Genomic DNA, 20,024 nt, shown 5'->3' with positions numbered 1-20,024 from the left:
CAAAAGGCAACGAGCATTGATGCTCTACATTGACGTTTACGATCGAACAAATAAATTAAATACGCTCATAAAAAGTATCGAGTCGTATCGACGCGTGTCGCATCACTATAAATAAATGTCTGGCATAAACGCGTCATAATAAAAACTTGAGTTATTCTTTTTTCAAATATTTTTTTTTTGCGAACGTGTGTAGTTTTTTTTATTTTTTTATATACAGATTATTTACGGTCAAATCGTAAGGATTTTGGCTAATCGCTCGCTAGTAATAAACCCTGATACCATTCATCGTAAACGTACTGTCATAAACTGTTTATAGATTGGAATATATTTTCTGTTATGATCAGATTTTAGTGTGGAACGTTACCTCGGCCATAGTTTTTTAGGCCTTTGGAGTTTTATTGACCTTACAATGTAATAGATTCGGATGTATTACTTTATTTAAATGAATGAATAAAATAATACGATATTTAATAATTAAATTAGTTTGTATAGTTTTGTGTGTCTGTGTAGGTTGGGTACCCTGACCTGCGAAAATAAGGATGACCCGATGAAACTAAGGATCCTTCAAGGATCAAACCAGCTCTGTATTCATTTGTTCCAGTTGAAATGATGAGTGAGCCAGTGTGATTACATATACAAGGAACATAAGGTGCACATTTTTTGATATAACAAGTTGTGTGTGTTCGGCTGTGTTCCTTAATTAAATTTCAATATTTATTTTATTCTAGTTTCCAGGGGTGTAGCAGGGTTCGGGATAAAAGATCGCCTTGATCCCATGTGATTTTTCAGACTATAATCCATATCGGTGGTAAATTTAATTCAGATCTGTTTAGCCGTTGTGGCTTGATTGAGTAACAAACATCCATCAATCCAAACATTCGCATTTTTAATATTCGTAAGAAGCACGGATGTTTAGCTCAATATAAAAGCCTTATTTTATGGATTAATTTATTCAAAGCCATGCATTATAGGTTATCTTAAAATGCCTTGAATATTTAAATTATTATATTTAAAAAAACTTACAACCTCTTTTAAGAAAAGCACATTAAAAACACCCGGTCCCTTCTTGTAGATAGCCCCAGGCCCAAGATATATATAAGAAGGAACTATTAAAATATATAGTATATTTTTATATTTATCAGTAGTTGAAATATCAAAGAGAAATAATATTATATGTTCGATGTATCAATATTATTATTAAATTCGATAACAGTTCAGAGAAAACATAATTTATATTATAGGCAATGAATTAAAATAATAATTATAATTTTATTAGACAGTTAAAAGTTCAATTAGCACTAAATTAATCGATCCTTTGTCACTTAATACGGTAATAAAAACTTATTTTCATCATTAACATGTGCACGAGCCGAGCGTTAAACGCGAAATGAAATTATTTTCTGTAATGGCGGCGCGATGTTCTCAAGGGGTTTTATTTCATTGATGTTTGGGACCTTCCTCTAAGAAGACCGTTGATTCGTTTTAAATTTATTGTATAGCATATCTATTTGAATAAAAATATCATAATAAATATATTTTTATTTATTCGTACGTGAGATGATTGCGGGTTCAAACCCAGGCAAGCACCACTTAATTTTCATGTGTTTAATTTGTGTTTATAATTCATCTCGTGCTCGGTGGTGAAGGAAAACATCGTGAGGAAACATGCATGTGTCTAATTTCAACGAAATTCTGCCACATGTGAATCCAGCAACCCGCATTGGAGCAGCGTGGTGGCATATGCTCCAAACCTTCTCCTCAAAGGGAGAGGAGGCCTTAGCCCAGCAGTGGGAAATTTATAGGCTGTTAATGTATGTAAATGTATGAGAAATTTATTTTACTATTTCTTTTTATAATAGGTAGAAAGACTTTCTAATGGGCCACGTGATGGTAAGTACCACCATTAATAAAGGAAAAAAATCATTAATAATAAAAGAGGCTGTTAATTTATTGTACGGAACCAATGTGATGTTAGTTATAATTTCATGTTAAGTTTTAAGCATCTCATCTCGTTTAAATGCATTTATTGACAATTAAATTTTCAAATGAGTTTTGATGGGGTCCCATGTTGTAAACGAGTTAATTTTTCTCGCGTGTTAGTCGTTTCGTTCCGGTGATTTTATAATTATTACATTACAGGAATGTATGTATAAATACTTGTGTTCTCCTTGTGGTTGATATTCAAGTTTAAGTGAAAATTGAAAATTTCTAAAAATATAATTATATTATGATTTCCTATGTTTGTAGAGCCGAGATGACCGAGTAGTTAGAATGTGTGCATTTTAACCGATTATTGTGGTTTAAGCCCGGGCAAGCATCACTGAATTTTCATGTGCTTAATTTGTGTTTCAATTCATCTTGTGGTCGGCGGTGAAGGAAAACTTTGTAAGGAAACCTGCATGCATCTAATTTCGCAACTCGTAAACTGGTTGTCGTCAATCATACAGAATTAATGATTTGTTATTTTCTTATAAACGACAAAACAGTCAGTCAAAATTAAATTAGCTAGAAAACATCGCCAATTAAATACTTATTTGCATATGAAATTACTAAGAATCCATTCTACCTTGAGCACATGGATCAATTTTTGATTAAGCAACATCTAACATTAATAAAAAAATAATGTCTTTTCATAATAAAAACGGCATTTGTTATCTTAGATTTATTGAGCAGACAGTCCCGTTTCCTCGTCATTTTAGCAATAAAAAAAACTTTCAAACATTTTTACGCGCGTTTTATTCGAGCTTTTTAAATTTCGAATGCTTAAACAAAATGGCGCGCTTCAGGAGCGTCTTTAAAAACAATAATAAAAATTATGTAGGCTTTGCTTCAATGTAGATAAGGGTTTAATTTTTATACGAAATCTTTTATTATTTTCGTTACGTCAGTAGATATGAATAAGGGTTTATATTTTTATGATGTTGAAGAATTTTATTAAAAAACATTTCGTGAAATAACTATGTACATATCTATAATTAATATTACAATTATTTTTCGTTTTGTTTATGTGTATAAAAATATAACCTCATTAGGAAAAGTAAAAAGATTAGCTAAGTAATAATAATTATTATTATTTATAAAAAAAGAAACCGGTGAAATCTTTTCCAAACCTATTTTAAAAAAATCAATTAAATTGTAATATTCGCTTTTGTGTTTTTTTTTAAATCAACAATCCATCATTTTAACTATTAAAAAAGTTACTTAACAGGATTTTATTTTAAAATCCATCAAGATTTTCGAAAGCCAGGAACACGTGACAACAAAATTTTGACTCAGGTACGTTTTAATTACTCTCAATAGGTATTATTGCTCTCGTTCCCGAAAGTAGTAACAATATTTGAAATTTTAAAATATGTACGACTTATAAATAACGTTAACAAAACAGTTGAAAAGGATCTTGGAACGATATAGTCGTAATATGTCAGATAAAACAATGTGAAAGTTTTTGAACATGACCTCTATCTCTCGAAGTCGGATAATACATTATTTATTTTACAATCCAAATCCATCGTTTATTTTAACAACTGATATGAAACGCATTTTCCATCTACCGTTATAAAAAACGCAGTATTTTTAATATCGTTTTTATTGCACAGATTACAATAACGCGCTGGGGTACGTGGGGGTCTTTATTTTTACGTGTGTGGCGTCTTTAAAGATTTCGAGAAAAACATACTGCTAAAAAATACCTCCTAAGCAAACAAAAGTAATATAATCCAATCCAATAAATTTTCCAGTAACTCTGGCCTCCTCTTCTCTTTTAGAGACGGTTTAAAGACCACCACACTGTACCAAAGCGGGTTGGGAATTCTGGACTCACGTACCAGAATTTCATTAGAAACGTGCGGGTTTCCTAACAATGTTTTCCATTAAAATTTGAGCTGAATAAATACTAGATTTGTCGTATTCCATAACAATGTGAACCATCCTGGATTTTTATTGTATAATTTTTACTTTAGTTTTTTACTTTTTATACTTTTATTGTACACCACACAGAGAAAATAAATAAATATAACATAGATCCAGCTTTCATAAAATACGCGTACAATTTTGGCGACCTTATCGCTACATACCGATCTCTTCCAGGCAACCAACGGTGTATATTTAAAGAAAAATAATTAATCACTTAGAAACTATTCAAAAGATTACTATTTATTCTTCAGCTCAATCGCCAAAATCAGGTAACAAACTCGACCAAACCTTACCTATTTGCGTTCGATATGGAAATGAAAATTCGCGCCATATGAGTTTGGTTACATTTTGATATAATACAATTTTTTTACGACACAATGTGTTGATACGCTGACGCATGCCGAGTGCGAGTTATTGTTAATAATATTTTACGATATACACATTTGTTATGAAAATATTTTACGGACTCAAACGTTTTTAAATGTTTTATGTGTGAATAAAACGGGTTTCGTGTTATCTGCGCGCCATTTTATTTAAAACTTACTGATATTATAAATGCGAAAGTTTGGATGGTTGTACGTTTGGTACTTAACCACGTCAGAACTGCTGAACGGATCTGAATGAAATTTAGCACAGTGATAGATAATAGTCCGGAATAGAACGTAGGGTAGTTTTACGTTAGGGTGCTACATATATTTAAGTACAGCAGCGCTATTATGTAAGATGCCACTTTATACAGGGCTACTGGTAATTCGACGTATTCCCGTTAGGTGATAGGGGTAGTCACCCCTATTTTCGATAATTTTAACCCCCATGTGCATGATGCAAAAGTGAATCATTTTTGAATTATTTTTGAAAAATGCAACTTCAAAAATCTATTTAAAAAAATGTATTAATTAAAATCTAATTTTTTCTTCTAATTTACCAATAACCCTGTATATCATTAGTGAATCGTTGACAATCGGCTTAACGTTATACGCCACCTTAAGCCGTGTATCACTCATGTCGCTAGCAGCTTCGCTTTTAACGGTGATCATCATCAGATCTTAGTCACAAAGAGTCTATCGGAGGATAGATCCTTTCTTAGAGTTCAAGCTTCCTTTGTACGAAATTTCATCAAATTGAGTTCATAGTTTTGGCCGAAAAATCAACATACATATAGACAGACAGAGTTACTTTCGCATTTATAATATTAGTGTAGATGTCACGGATCACTCATTGACAGCTCACTTCTTTTGTTCTTAGACAATGGTTCTACAGAAAACTTTCATTTACAATTTGTATGAAATTAATTTGACAGTTGACAGTTGATTCGATTCGATATGAAAAGATTGACCATTATTATACTGGATCTATGGTATACTTGTAACGTTTTAACATTTTGGTGGTTTCACGTCCAGTTAGTCTAATGGCTAGCTGGAAAGTTAGTCAGGGTCAGAATAAATAATTGAATTATTTCGTCGAGAATTTCTAAATTGTCTAAAGTATGGAAGTATTTACATTCTCGAAATAAAAGCATACAGGAATATCAAACAAGGACAAAGTATGTAGAGATTTGTTTAATTAGATATAAACTTAGTTTCTTGCCGATTCTCCTTGGTAGAATCTACTTTCGGAACCGGTGGTAGATTTACTTTTAGTTCGACACTGCAACATGACCATACAAAAGTGCTTTCATGAGCCTGCTAGAATACTTTGATTTGGATTTTATAAAAATATTATTTGAAGTCGTTATTTCTCCAAGGAAACAAACATTTATACACATATAATACTATTTAGATTCGAACTTCGCATCTTCATTTCCACCATGCTCATAATTTTCCACCCCACTCTTATCTGATGGAAATCTTTGAAATAAATAAAAGAAAAATCGTATACACGAGGGAAATATACAGGTGAGATTTGAGGGACGATTTTTTACTTAATTTTTCTTACGCCAGATTATCGCGTCTCACGTTTTTACGCGTTGTGTGATTATGTTAATATTATACGACTAAATTTAGAAGGCATTTAGACGTGCGTGTTTTGGTGTTATTGTAAAGTTACTTTGGAAATAAATATATTTTGTATTTTTTTTTTTTTTAATAAATACATAAATAATAAATATTGGACAACATCACATACATTAATCTGATCCAATGTAGGTAGATAAAGCACTTGTGTTATGAAAAATCAGAAGTAACGACGGTACCACAAACACCCAGGCCCAAGACAACATAGAAAACTAATGAACTTTTTCTAGATCGACTCGGCCGGGAATCGAACCCGGGACTTAGGAGTGGCGTACCCATGAAAACCGGTGTACACACTACTCGACCACGGAGGTCGTCAACGACTTTACAGTGTTATCATTATCATAATTGTTTTTAGAAAAAGTTATTATATATTCGTTCATAATTGACGAAATAAAAACGCAAGCAAAAATATGATTTTTAAATATATTGAATTAATATCAAGCATTAATTAATATATAAATAATTTGAGATTACTCTGGTTGGAACTAATAATAATCGAACCTAAACCTAGCTACTTAATTTTTGTTCCAACGACTTAAAGAAGACGGTGGGTAGCCGTTCTGGTTAAACTGTTAACTATGAGGGAAAGCCTTATCCCAGCACTAGACGCAAACCGAATAGAAATTCGTATATGTCGGCGGAATATCACTTATTTAAGAAAAACACGCGCCCGGAAATTATTGTTTTAATTATTTTTAATAATTGAAAACTGTTTGACTATTAAATTAATAATATTTAGTGAATTTTGAGATGTTAAATTAGTTTGATATATTTTACTGTCCATAAACAGATGTTAAATTGAGTGAATAGTGCCCCCACCCATTTTTGTTATAAAAGGCCGAACGCCTGCCGGTTGCTAGAGGCTTGTACGGGCCGTCGTCGGAGCGATCGGACCTCCTCAGTTTGGAATAAATCAGAGAAGAATATTTCCTGAGTTTAATTTCATACTTTCGTGGATGGATACAAATCCAAACCCTGACATTCGTGACGTCAGCAATGCTGACGTCATGTTTTTTAAAAACAAGTCGGGACATGCCATTTCGTCATATATAATATAGGTAGAGCAAATGGGCCGTCTGATGGTAAGTGGTCGCCACTGCACAAATATTAACCACTCCGTACATCGCCAATGTGCAACCAACCTTGGGAGATAAGATATTATGTTCCTTGGTCCTGTTACACTAGCTCACTAAGAAGTGTTGTTGATTGGCCGTAGAATATTTGATGAGTGTGAGGTAACTAAAGCTCTACCACCAAGTAAAGAATGACATAAATGTTACATAAACACAACATATATACATACGTCTTTACAAAAATATAAATTTTCAAATTCCATTCATAATAAAAAGAATAAATCTTCTAAACATCTTTATTAAAGAAATTCGCAAGAAATTACCCATTTCATATCTTAAATCAAATCTTCAAAGGAAATCTTAAGACTAATAATAAAATATCCATTCTATGAAATGTCTCCAGCCCTTACGATTTATACGAGCCCCTGTAATATTTTAAACATATCGTAATGACATCGGATGAAATGTATTACATCTTTTGTTGTCTGTACCTCGTTTTTGTAATTTATTTATGACTGAAATTAAAAAAAAATTAACATATTAATTTTATTAATACTTAATTATTGTATGTTGTGATATCGTTATGATTTACTGTTGTGTTATTGGATTAAACTAGTTTTAGAACGCAGCTTCGTTCGCGTTTTAGGGGTTGGTTGTCACACAATCTGTACTTCTATACTAATATTCATTTGAAAGTAATTTAGAGCCGAGATAGCCCAGTGTTTAGAACGCGTGCATCTTAACCGATATTGTATTTCTCTTCATTTTAACCACATTAAAAAAAATAACAATTATTAATAAGGCTAGGGAATATGTACGAGCCGAGATGGCCCAGTGGTTGACCGATAATTTCGGGTTCAAACCCAGGCAAGCACCACTGAAATTTCATATGCTTAATTTGTGTTTATAATTCATCTCGTGCTCGGCGGTGAAGGAAAACACCGTGAGAAAACCTGCATGTGTCTAATTTCAACGAAATTCTGTCACATGTGTATGCACCAACCCGCATTGGAGCAGTGTGGTGGAATATGCTCCAAACTATCTCCTCAAAAGGAGAGGAGGCCTTAGCCCTGCAGTGGGAAATTTACAGGCTGTTAATGTTGTTGAAAGTAATTCTGTCTGTCACACTTTCACTACCAAACCAATGAACCGGAATTTGACGAAATTTGGTATGAAGAAAACTTGTACTCCAAGGACACACGACAACCAACCCCTAAAACGCGAGCGAAGCCGCGGGCGACAACTAGTATCTTTATAATAATAAGTATCTTTATAAATCATAGCCTTTGTGTTATTTAGATGTATAAGCTATGTTATTGTAAATTAGCTAATTTTAATTAATTATAAAAGGTAACAAACATACATACATACAATTTTTTGCTTTTATTATATTAGCAAGGATTACTTAAATGTACTATTCGATTTTTTCACTAATGCATACTATATTATGATAAGGATTGTTTGTCGAGTAAATTAAATTACACTAATTACAATAAATGTATCATCTAAACTTGTATACTTTTATTATTAAAGCGAAAGTGACTCTGTAGGTGAGAAGACGACGTAAAAAGAAAAGCAGGTTTTACATGGAGAAGAAAGACACAAGATCATACTATGTGGCAAGCTTTAGGGGAGGCCTATGCTGGGAAGTAAGACAATCTTGGCAAAACTGGTGTCAAATATTAAAATTTAGTATTTAAGAAAGAAACGTATTATGTAAGATTGTTAAATAAAGGCTATTATTATTATTAACTCTGTCAGTCTGTATGTCTGTCTATTGCTTTTTCACAGCCGATTTAAGTCGAATCTCATTAGATTAGGTTTGCAACAAGTAACAAATTTAAACCCGAAGAAAAGCTACTTAGTTTAGACGAACATCTAAAACTACTATTTTATAAATTCTTTTCTTTAATAAAATCTTTTTTGTATAGTATTTAATACCCTAACTACGAGTATATACCCTATGTATCATTAGACAACATCCTTTAGTTAATTTGATATATCATTATTTTATAATATGTCGATGAAAGAATTGGAAAACCAATAAACATCGCTAGACAAATTGCAATTTAACATACAAACTAAATTTTAATTTAGCTTCATTACAAAGATTAGAAATATTAATCTTATTTTATTCGTTTATTTAACTTATTTGTCTAACAAAATTGTATGGTACGAAAGGCAGACATAACGACATCTGCGCTTTCGGGACGAGTATCAACTATTTAATTGTATAAATTATATTTAACCTTTGTTTAATTGTTTGTGTCGATTTGAAGAATTCGTAGCACATATTGCTTGCATGGTCCACATAATCTCAGGGTATCGACTAACCCTCTTTTGTATCAATCTATTCCCATGACGAACCAGGTGTCGAGACAAAGGGTTAAAACTACTTAATAACAAGTTCGCTATAGTTTTTGTTTGTTTGTAAGAATAGATAAATCATCTTTTCATTTTATGATTAAATTGTATTGTACTATATTTATTTAAGTGGTTAGAACGCGTGCATCTTAAACGACGACTGCGGGTTCAAATTCAGGCAAACACCGATGAATTTCCATATACCTAAATTGTGTTTATGTTAAATTCATCTCGTGGTTACGGTGAAGGAAATAATCGTGAGGAAACCTGCATGTGACTAATTTCAATGTAATCGTGAAGAAAACTGGATATGACTAATTTCAATGTAATTAGGGTAATGTGTATTTATCATCCCGGCTAATTCCACCATAGCGTGGTGGAATTAGCTCCAAAAGCTTCTCCTCGAAGGGAGGCCTTAGCCCAGTAGTGGGACATTAACAAGCTGTTACTTTACTTTAGTGTATATATATTAGATTGAGAGTATCTATATACAAGTAGACAAAGACAAAACATTGTTCACGTCCGTCTCAACAATTTCAAGAAGATATTCAGAAATATGAATTTATTTCACTTTCTAATCCTTTAAGGCATATTTTTGTACGTAACAGGTAGATAGGCAAATGGGCCACCTGGTGGTAAGTTGTCACCACCGTCCATAGATTTTGGCGCTGTAAGAACCTCACTCATCTTGCAAACAAGAACACGAAAATACTAAGTATTACTGCTTGACGGTAGAATATCTGATGGGTGGGAGGTACCTACCCAGACGAGCTTCCACGAGCCCCACCACCAAGTCTTTGTTTATACGTTTTTGTTTCCCTAATTTTGTTCTTATTTTTATCGTCCTTTAGGTACAATTAATAATTATGCAATATCTCTTATTTAGTTATGTAAACTAAATTAGTTGTAAAACGCTGTACTTTGGTTGCTGGGGTTTGGTTTTGTATCTTAATTGTAAAACAATATAAACTACCATTACAAAATAAAGAGGCGTCGTGGAACACTAGGTCGGGACGACTTTGCTTTCGATATCATATATTCTGTATTAAGTAACTGACAATAAACAATTTGACAAAGAAAAATTTTTTATTAAAATACCATGTGAAATAAAACAATAAAAAAATTAACAATATAAAAAAAAAGAGTTAAGGTCCGCACAACGCTTCTTCTGCCAGATCACTCAACCGTAAGCTGCGTAAAGGAACTTCGTCCCAATAAATGAAATCTTACACAACAGTACCTTTTTCCTTTGTCAATTAGTTTTGTTTAGTAGCTATTGTCAATCATTAGTGTTACCATTGAAAAAGCAAATGGAAAGTCTTTTTAATATAACTACAAAATTTAAATTAAGAACGAATATATACATAGTAAAGTTTGTCTCGAAATTTTGAAAAATCGATAACGTCTAAAAGTTTGTCCATTACAAATATTACCGTCTGCATTATTCTTCCAACAATTTTCCTACACCACACATTGGAACTCACAGTTGAACCCTCCGTTAGCCAGATATTAAACGAGAGTGTAAAAAGATGGAAAACACGAGTAAGGGCCTTTTGATTACCGAATATGATATTGAACTTGATTATTACAGGTGCTGAAATTCCATTCAACTCTTGCCTAATTCAAAACATACTTCAAAACGTACAATTTTAAAACATTCCCAGAGATCTTCTAATTAACGACGTCTCGCAATCAGCGGATATTATCGTTCGCGCGAACCCCCTTAAAATCTCAAAGACGAATGACACCAGCTTACCATAAATAAAAAAAAGGATTAACGTTAAAAAGTCGAAAAACCTCATCCACTTCGAGTTAATGATACGGTATGGCGAGAGACGTAAAACAAAGCTCCGGGTGTCTGTCACACCGTTTTTATTTAATTTTTGTGGAAGGCGAGTTAGTAAGGATTAAATTGTATGAGTATAAAATTTGCTTCAATATATTCTTCATGTATTGCTAACTATGGGATTTTCTCTACTTACAAACTCACCACTTAAACTGGGATAGGCTTGTAAGTTCAAAAAATTTTCAGGCATTTTTTTTAATTTATTTTAAAACAGATGCTTGTAGAGAAGGATCTGATTGATACTGTAACTGCAACAACTTTAAGCAACTATGTGTACGATTATTTTAAGTATGTTGTAATCACATTACAAAAAAAACTGGCATGTCTGAGGTCTAGGTGGGTTATATGGACCAGCACAAAGCTGTTACAAAGGTTTTTTAAAAGATCCTAAAGTTCTATCTGTGACTGATATTCACATGACATTTTGTGACATTCTTGTAGGAGGAAAATAATATGTGAAATCTTCGTATACCGGATGTACATAATTCTCCTGTATGTATTTGCTGAACTGCACATGTAGTGGTATGACGGAAAATTTTCCTTAAGAGTTGAGGGACCTTAGCCTTTAACTTTTAAAATTAGAACAATTTTCACAATTAGTTTTATCTTTCAAGTGATATTTAATTCTTAATCGTATATGTCAAAAAAAAATTGTCTTCAATACTTATTTATTAATATAATTAATTATATTTATAATAAGTATCGTTTCGGTGTAAAACTCAGCCACCGAAAACTTCAAGGTTCGAGGCTTGAGACCTCTTCTAGGGATGTCTCGAATTTTTTTTCTACTTTATTTTCGATTCGTTTTCCTCTAGTCCGTAAAAACGTCTAGTCTTGATTCTTATGGCTCCACCATCGACTCCAAGTGCTTTGTACCTTTATTTGTTTTTTAGTACTTTATAAAGGATTTTTAAAGTCAAACACAACGTACACTTCAAATCCTGATATACAACACATACAAAATGACCTGATGTAAAGGGTAGCTGTTTAGTGTTTTTGAAAGATATGCAACGGCGAAATTTTATATGAACAAAACAGGAATTCAATATCTAACCGCTTTGTAAAAATTCAATGGAAACATTTAAATTATGGACAACACTTTTTATACTCTGGAATCTTTGTTTTTCCTCACAAAAGTGAGGTTAAGGTGATAACTTATTACTAGCTGCTTTAAGCAAATGTCGACATTCGCGTTGATCATCAAAAAAAAAAAACTTAATAAAATGTCTACCTAACGTAAAAAAAAATCAGACCAGACTTAGCGCGTTCAAACGAATAAAATCACATGGTATAAATAAAGGTTGAATTAACTGTTCCTATAATTTATGGTAGTGTTGAGAAGTGTGACGGCAACCTACCACCAAGTGGTTGCTTGTCTCCTAAATATTAGTCTCTAACTGTTCGTTCCGTACAAAACTATGCAGTAAATAAACGTCTTGAAATGTGATATGAGAATCTATTCTACGAATATGTTTTAAGTGGCTTGATGTAATTTTAGAAATACAAAATAATATTTCATTTGAATTAGGTTACGAAATGTACTAAAACTAGATGCTGAGCGAACCTGTCAGCGGTATTTAAATTGCATAAGAGCGAATTAAATGTAGAAATCTGAGATATCGTTTTATGAGTTCGCAGAGTCGTCTAAAATGTTAGCGAAGGAGAATTTCGTTCTTCAGTTACAAGTGGTCAGACGGACCGAGGTTACAATAAATAAAAACATAGAGATCGGGAAGATGCATCTCTGACTTGTAGTCTGTAGATGTCACGGTACTCATAATGAGTTTTTTTTCTATTCTAATAAATTTTTATATGTACATGAAAGTAAAAGTAATAGCTGGTAAATATGTCGGGTAGTGGTTCTCTTCTTTTGAAGACATGGAGCTCAATCCATCAGAAGGTTTAGCAGATACGCTACATTACATGTGGCAAATTTGCATTCGTCACTGTAAACTTTCTCACGATATTGTCATTCACCGCTGAACACGAGATGAATTGTAAACGCAATTTAAACACATGGTAACTCATGGTTTCGAATCAACACAGCTAGTTTTGAGGCAATAATTTCGTAAACTTCAAAGCAATCAGATTACTAAAATATCAGATTTTTATTTACTACGTTTCATAGTTTGCATCACGAAATTTGTATTCTGAAGCTACTATAAAATGCCAAAAAAATTAATGGTGATATGTCAAAATCAGACGGACAGATAATATAAGTATCGTTTGATTGTAATTGTTAAAACGAACACAAAGAAAAGATTATATTATTCAGACAGAATATAGAATTATAAATGTATTTTATGAATATATAGCAAAAACTATTGAGTATCTTACCGGCTTTCAAAAAAACTCGTATGTATATTCCAAACCACTGGTATTTTTACATTCAATATAATTTTGAAAACAGACATTTTAAAAGTAAACTGATTAAACTTGTATTCGCATATTTTGATCGTACGAACGAGTGCTACGTTTCGTTTGTTAAATCCAGAATCTGCATTATTTTATACGTCTCAAGATCTGCCACCAAGTGTTCTTGTCTCTAAGTATTTAACAAATTCACCATTTGCTTTCCACCCTCCTTGAATTGGTTTTATTTTTCTTATTCAACTGTTTTCCATTTTTCACCAGCGTCTCGGCTGATTGCTCCGCGTTCAAGTGCACGTCTCGTTGGTGCTATGCTCTTTTTAATCCTTATCTTGGTAAGGGGATATTTAAATGAGTCAGCTTACCTGTCTCGGGTATACAATGTGTATATTTTTTGATATCATTCAGGCAGTGGATGAAGATTTCAATTTACAAGCTGGCGATCATATAAATTCAAAATGTTATAAAACTAGTATAAACTGGTTAGATCGATAAATTTGTTAGACAGATTGTTTTCCAACTTAATGAACTAAAATATTTTGAGGAGGTTGCATTAAAATTGCTTTGCGATATTATTTTATACAATTCTAAAGTATACGTAGGAGGTGCAAAGAAGAAACACGACCAAAATAAAACATAACACACATCAGCCTTCTTGAAACGAACAAAAAAGCCAACGAAAGGACGAACAGACGACGTATTAAAGCAAGCGTCGAAAAATAAAGTATAAAAATCATACCCCAAGTATCTGTGTCGGATCATCCCACCAATTTACTTATGAATATTAAAACAGTAAGAAATACGAAGATGGAGGACGAGGATAGGAAACACGGTTAACAAAAAGACCCTTCAGTGATCCTTGAAATGCGAAATACATTTTGGCGGATGACGAAACACAAAAGTAAGGGAAACTTGCGATTTTCGTATTTAATATTTGAGAGTGTCCTCAAGATTTTCAATTTTAATGTGCCCTTTTGTTCGTGGAGCGACCACGTTTGACGGTTCGTTGTTAATGCTTTCGGCTGATGACTCGAATCATTATCAACTATAAATGTTTTTGTATGAACAGGTTTAATAATGTATAAATCAACCGGGATTTTGGCTGTTTTAAAATCTTTTGTCTGTTAAACGTTATTTCAAAACCAGCATCAAATATCAAATGTATATATACGTTAATGGTTGTATTTATTATTATCTTATTAAATATAGTACTAATATCAAAGTTTCTTTATTCATCTGCAAAATATTAACACTACAATTAGTACTGAGCTTCTCAGATAACTGTTAGCCATAACAAGAATATAGTTTGCAATAACTTCTCGTGTATCACAACACAAACACACAGCTTTATATAAACACAAAATGACTAATGAAACCTGGTACTTTGTCGCACTGAGCTTTGTAAGTGGAGTGTATTGAAGTTCGACGATACATAATTAGACAAGGTTGCAAGTAGTTATTGCGTTTTACGATTTTACGTGTATATGGACTCCCGCTGTGAATCAGTACAGACAAGAATAGGGCGTATGTTACAATAATAAGGTGTATTTACGATTTATACTGCGATTGATGTGAATTGACCATTGAGTTTATCCAGAACGAAAATCGTAGAAATGTCATAAAAAATTAAAATGGATCAATTATTATTAATTAAGTATGGATTAAAATGTAATTTATATACATATCAGATACTTGATGGTAGGGTCTTGTGCAAGATTGGGTAGGTATCGCCCAGTATATCCAACCGCCAACAGCAATACATAGTTACAGTATATCGTTATATTACCGTTAAAGGATGAGTGAGCCAGTTTTTCAACAGGTACAAGGGACATAACATCTTAATTCCCAAGATTGGCGTATCGGCGATGGAAGGAATAGTTATAATTTCTTAAGGCACCAATGACAGGTGGCTTATTTGCCAGTCTACCTACGAGATAAAATATAGTTAAAAACAAATGAAAAATCAATTTTGTTTTTGGACAAAATGTAGCAAATTTCAATCACAAACATGCCATTTCTTCTCTACCACTGTTCTTAGTAATGGTCAGTGTATCAACAAAAATGACCTTCGATACAACAATACAAATTTATGCACCGATGTCAGTCGGACAGTGCATAATAATTCACTTATACGGTTATATTTTCTTTGAATATTTATTACTCAGAAATGAAGATGTAAAAAAGGTTTTACAACTTTTTTAGTTTTTATTAAATGTCTTAATTTATTTATGTCGCTTCTATTCTTGGAACATATTTCATGTTAATATTCATACAAATTTTTTAGTAAGAATACATTTGGAGTGAAAACAGCATTGCTCGAGATGAGAAAGCCACAAATTTAGGCGACAGGTCTAGTTGCCCAAATGTTAGACGTACTCTAAGCTTATCATTTATTGTATGATATTGATCATCGCTGATCAGCCCGATCACCGATAAGATTCTTACTTTCCACTTGTCGAAAAGTTTAAATGTATTCAACACTTGATATTGTATTTCCAAAACTGTCTTACCACTAATATTTAACCCAAAGTCTTATTATATTTTCTTATAGATTTAAATTTTTGTTAGAAAGTTGCCAGCATATAAGAGATCCGGAGATCAAATTCCGAATTGAGACACTAAGCGCTTTGTTTCAAAATCCCCTCTTGTTTCACCAAATATTGTCTGGAGGAGATTGCTGGTGACAAGAGGCCTGCACAGTCTGTTCTATACCTTAATTTTCAGCTGAAGTATGGTACTACACAAGTTCTTCAGGTGTTAGGTATAAAAAAATAGCCTTTAACCTTCTTAAGGGTTCAAACTACTTCATAAAGATTTTAATCAGATTCTTGTTTTGTCAAGTTCAGTGGTTTGGCCGTGATACATACTAGTTACTTTCACATTTATAATATACGCGTAGATTTAACTGGGTATAATAAAGGTTTTCCATCGTATTCCTAAAAGTTATTGAGTTTCTCTGCCAGGGATTTCCAATCAGCTAAAACTTTGGCATTGTTACTTTCATGTACTTCAGATGGGACATCAGCCCTGATATATTCGGTTATGTCAGAATGCCGTCCGATCCGACGGTTCGAACCGATTATGTGAGTGAAGGAACAGAAGGGAATCCTGTATTTTCTGAATCCTGTATTAAAATTGGCTGAAGTGGTAGAAACTCGGTACGATCATAGTCTCTGATTATTTCTGTGTTTTTGAGTCTTTGAAAAATGCTAACTTAACCAACAAAAAATTAATACTAATATATTACTCTAAAGTCTTAAATTTCTTATAATTTTGTTATGTGTATAAATGTTAAAATATATAAAGTTGCAAGTATCAAAATAGCACATCCAAGTGTTGTGTCTTCTAACCGGTCATTAACGTTTTAGTAATGATGTTATGACAGTTGCAATTGTATTGGGCTCCAAAGCTTTATTGCTGAACAAACATACAGACAGACACTTATATTAGGAACTATATATTTACAAGGTCAACTATATACAAGTTATTCTAAGTTAATTATTTATTTAATATTATTTAATTACATATAAAGATAAAATATTTATAAACTGTTAGATATTATATAGGTAGGTACTGTAGCACAATAAATCCTACAAGACAGTGAAATCACGTAACACATGTACGTACTTGTGTTCTGTGTGGATATCCACACACAAGTGGTGGATTAAGTTTTAAGCTGTACTTGGTGGTTGGCACGTGTGAGTCAGTTTGGGAAGTGTCACCCATGTCATATAATGTTCCACCTTCAAACAACAATACTTAGTATTGTTGTCTTCCGATTTGAAGGATGAGTAGAGAGAGAGAACCACTACAGGCACGATGGACATAGCATCCTAGCTCCCGAGGTCGTGGTCGGTGGAATGGTCAATATTTCTTACAGCGACTAAGTATATGAGGAGTGGTGACTACTTTCAAAGTCATTTCCATTGCCCAGCAATGATATTCACGCATCATAATAAATTATTATCAAATACTTTTTATATTTATATTTATAATAACGAAAAAAAAAGCAATTCAATTCATTGCAACTGTTGTAACATTTTATTAAACGTAACATCGAAATGAGTCATTGACTATAATCCGAGCATCAAATCCGTCCAATAATGCGTAAATCCATTTTCCCCGACAATGTTTTGTGGGGCAATTAATTCCGTACTAAATACTAAAATAAGTTTATATCACTCTAAACGTAAAGTGTGAGCAAAAGTCATCATTCAAAGAAGATGGTTGCTTAATGTGGAAATGGCTTCTATTTATTTCGATGCGTTTGAGAAAGGCGATGTGGTAGCTATCGTACATATATTATTAAATAACAAGAGTAATTCTCTTTATTATGTTTTGAATAAGTATTCTTTACTTAATTTATGAATAATTATTATGATTTTATACATCGAATACAAAAATAAGCCTATACATTCTGAATTTGTTGTAATAGCACCAATTAGAAAATTACCTTACTAGAAAAGTTTCAGTTAAATCAAATTATGAATATAGAACTTCAATATCTTTTCTGCCTAGTGATAAAAAGATAAAAATTTAGATACCTTGGGATATTGTCACATACATTTGTACACATATAAAGTGCAAGCTTCATATTAGAGCTATAGCGCGAAGTCGCGCCGTTCCACGTTAAATTTATCATTATTTAATAAAATAACCTTAAGAAATAATCTTATTTGTATCAAGATCATCTTAGTCGTCTCACGCATACAACGACATCATGTAATTACGAGCTACACTCACTCATAAGTAATATTGTAACACAAGGTGGAGGGGCGCACCTTCGCGATTGTACAGATCAATACACGTCATTTAAATGAAAAATGAAAATATAAATAATATATATTCATAAAATAGCCCTTAATGAATAGTTTGATATCCATAATTTCTCGAGTTAATACAAAACTAACCTATGTTTTATTTATTATGTAGTGGATACATATTTACGTTGACCTATTTGCATTTGAACAATACATATTAACTATTCACCCCATATTACGATACTAATAAGCTACTTACTCCGACTTTGATTATATATAATGAAATATTGTTGAGTATCCCAAGTCAATACAAATTCCAGGTACACCCAATATTGACCCATGATATGAAACTTAATATATACTGTGATTATAATTAATGAACCTATTGTGTGCAGAGAAAAGCATTGGTATTTATACTTTAATATTATTTGCCTTTAGGGTACCGCCAAACAGCAATATCGTTGTGTTCCGGTTGGTGTGGTGAGTGAGTCAGTAACTACAGACACAATAGTCAAAAATATTAGTTTACAAGGTGTCCGGCGCATTGGTGATGAAAGGTATGGTACCACTTACCATCAGGTGGACCATTACACCGCCTGCCTATCTTTTATAAAAATAATATGTTGCAGTTAAATATAAGAACTATTCATTATCAAAATATACATTTAATTATTAAAAAGAGAAATATTAAACATGCTTATAATATATTAATTCTTTTTTATTAGGTTAAAATTGTTTAAACTGTTTCATTGTGAATGCTGTACTAAGTTTCTATATTTGGTTGTATCAGTGGACTTTTCAACACTGACACACAGTCCTAGTTGGAAAACGTTCACGAATAAACATTTCGTGGCGTTTTGCCAAGTTGCGCTTGCGCATCTGCGGGTGAATAAATTTTAGTATTACACGATACGAGAATGATAAGTGGGACGGTGACAATTGAGATAAACTTCCGCGTTGAATAAATGTACTTAGATTGAGTTTTCATTATAAAATTATTTTCTATATTTTTAAATATAAAAAATAACATTATAAATAAATAATTTATATTTATATTCCACTTAAATACAAAACTAAAATAAAATAAATATAAACGCAATTTTTAATTTAGTTTCTTGTCAAAAACGAAGTCCTACTCTACTCTAATTTACCAATAACAACAAAAACACTCACAGTAAACTTTATTTGAACGTAAACCGGTATTGGAAAGATTTAATTTCCGCTTCAGTCAGCACTTTTTATTTTACTACGACATTAACAATATAATTGTAAGTACCTACTTATACATCGTACGAACCAATATTTAAAGCCAAACGCCTGATCGTTTTATGTAGCAATTTATTTATTGTTAAAAATATTGCCTATAGTAATTTATAAGTAAGAAATGTACACAATTATTTTTTTACTGCTATTTAGTTATAATACCTAGTTCTATTGAATCAAGTAAAGTAAGAGTAGCAGCCGATAAATACCCTTCTGTTATTCTACTTTCGAGGGAAAGGTTTGTGCATATGTCGAATATTTTCGTCCGAAACATTCATTAACGAAAAATTAAGCATGTAAAAATTTAGCGGTGCTAACCTGGGTTTGAACCCGCAATCATCGGGTAACATTCACGTATCTAACCACTGGACCATCTCGGCTTAGCCTTACAATGCGTGTGATATACGGTTCATCGACTCAG

The 20,024-nt window shown here is 32.4% G+C and overlaps 1 protein-coding gene across 2 annotated transcripts in view; it reads right to left on the bottom strand.

Moving 5' to 3' along the window:
- The window catches only part of LOC113401615 (uncharacterized), a 252,847-nt gene that overhangs the window by 12,985 nt on the left and 219,838 nt on the right, over positions 1-20,024 (bottom strand). The window lies entirely within an intron of this gene.

This window comes from Vanessa tameamea, chromosome 20 (genome assembly GCF_037043105.1).
Source record: "Vanessa tameamea isolate UH-Manoa-2023 chromosome 20, ilVanTame1 primary haplotype, whole genome shotgun sequence".
Lineage (NCBI taxonomy): Eukaryota > Metazoa > Arthropoda > Insecta > Lepidoptera > Nymphalidae > Vanessa > Vanessa tameamea.
This window is presented reverse-complemented; position numbering and strand designations above follow the sequence as displayed.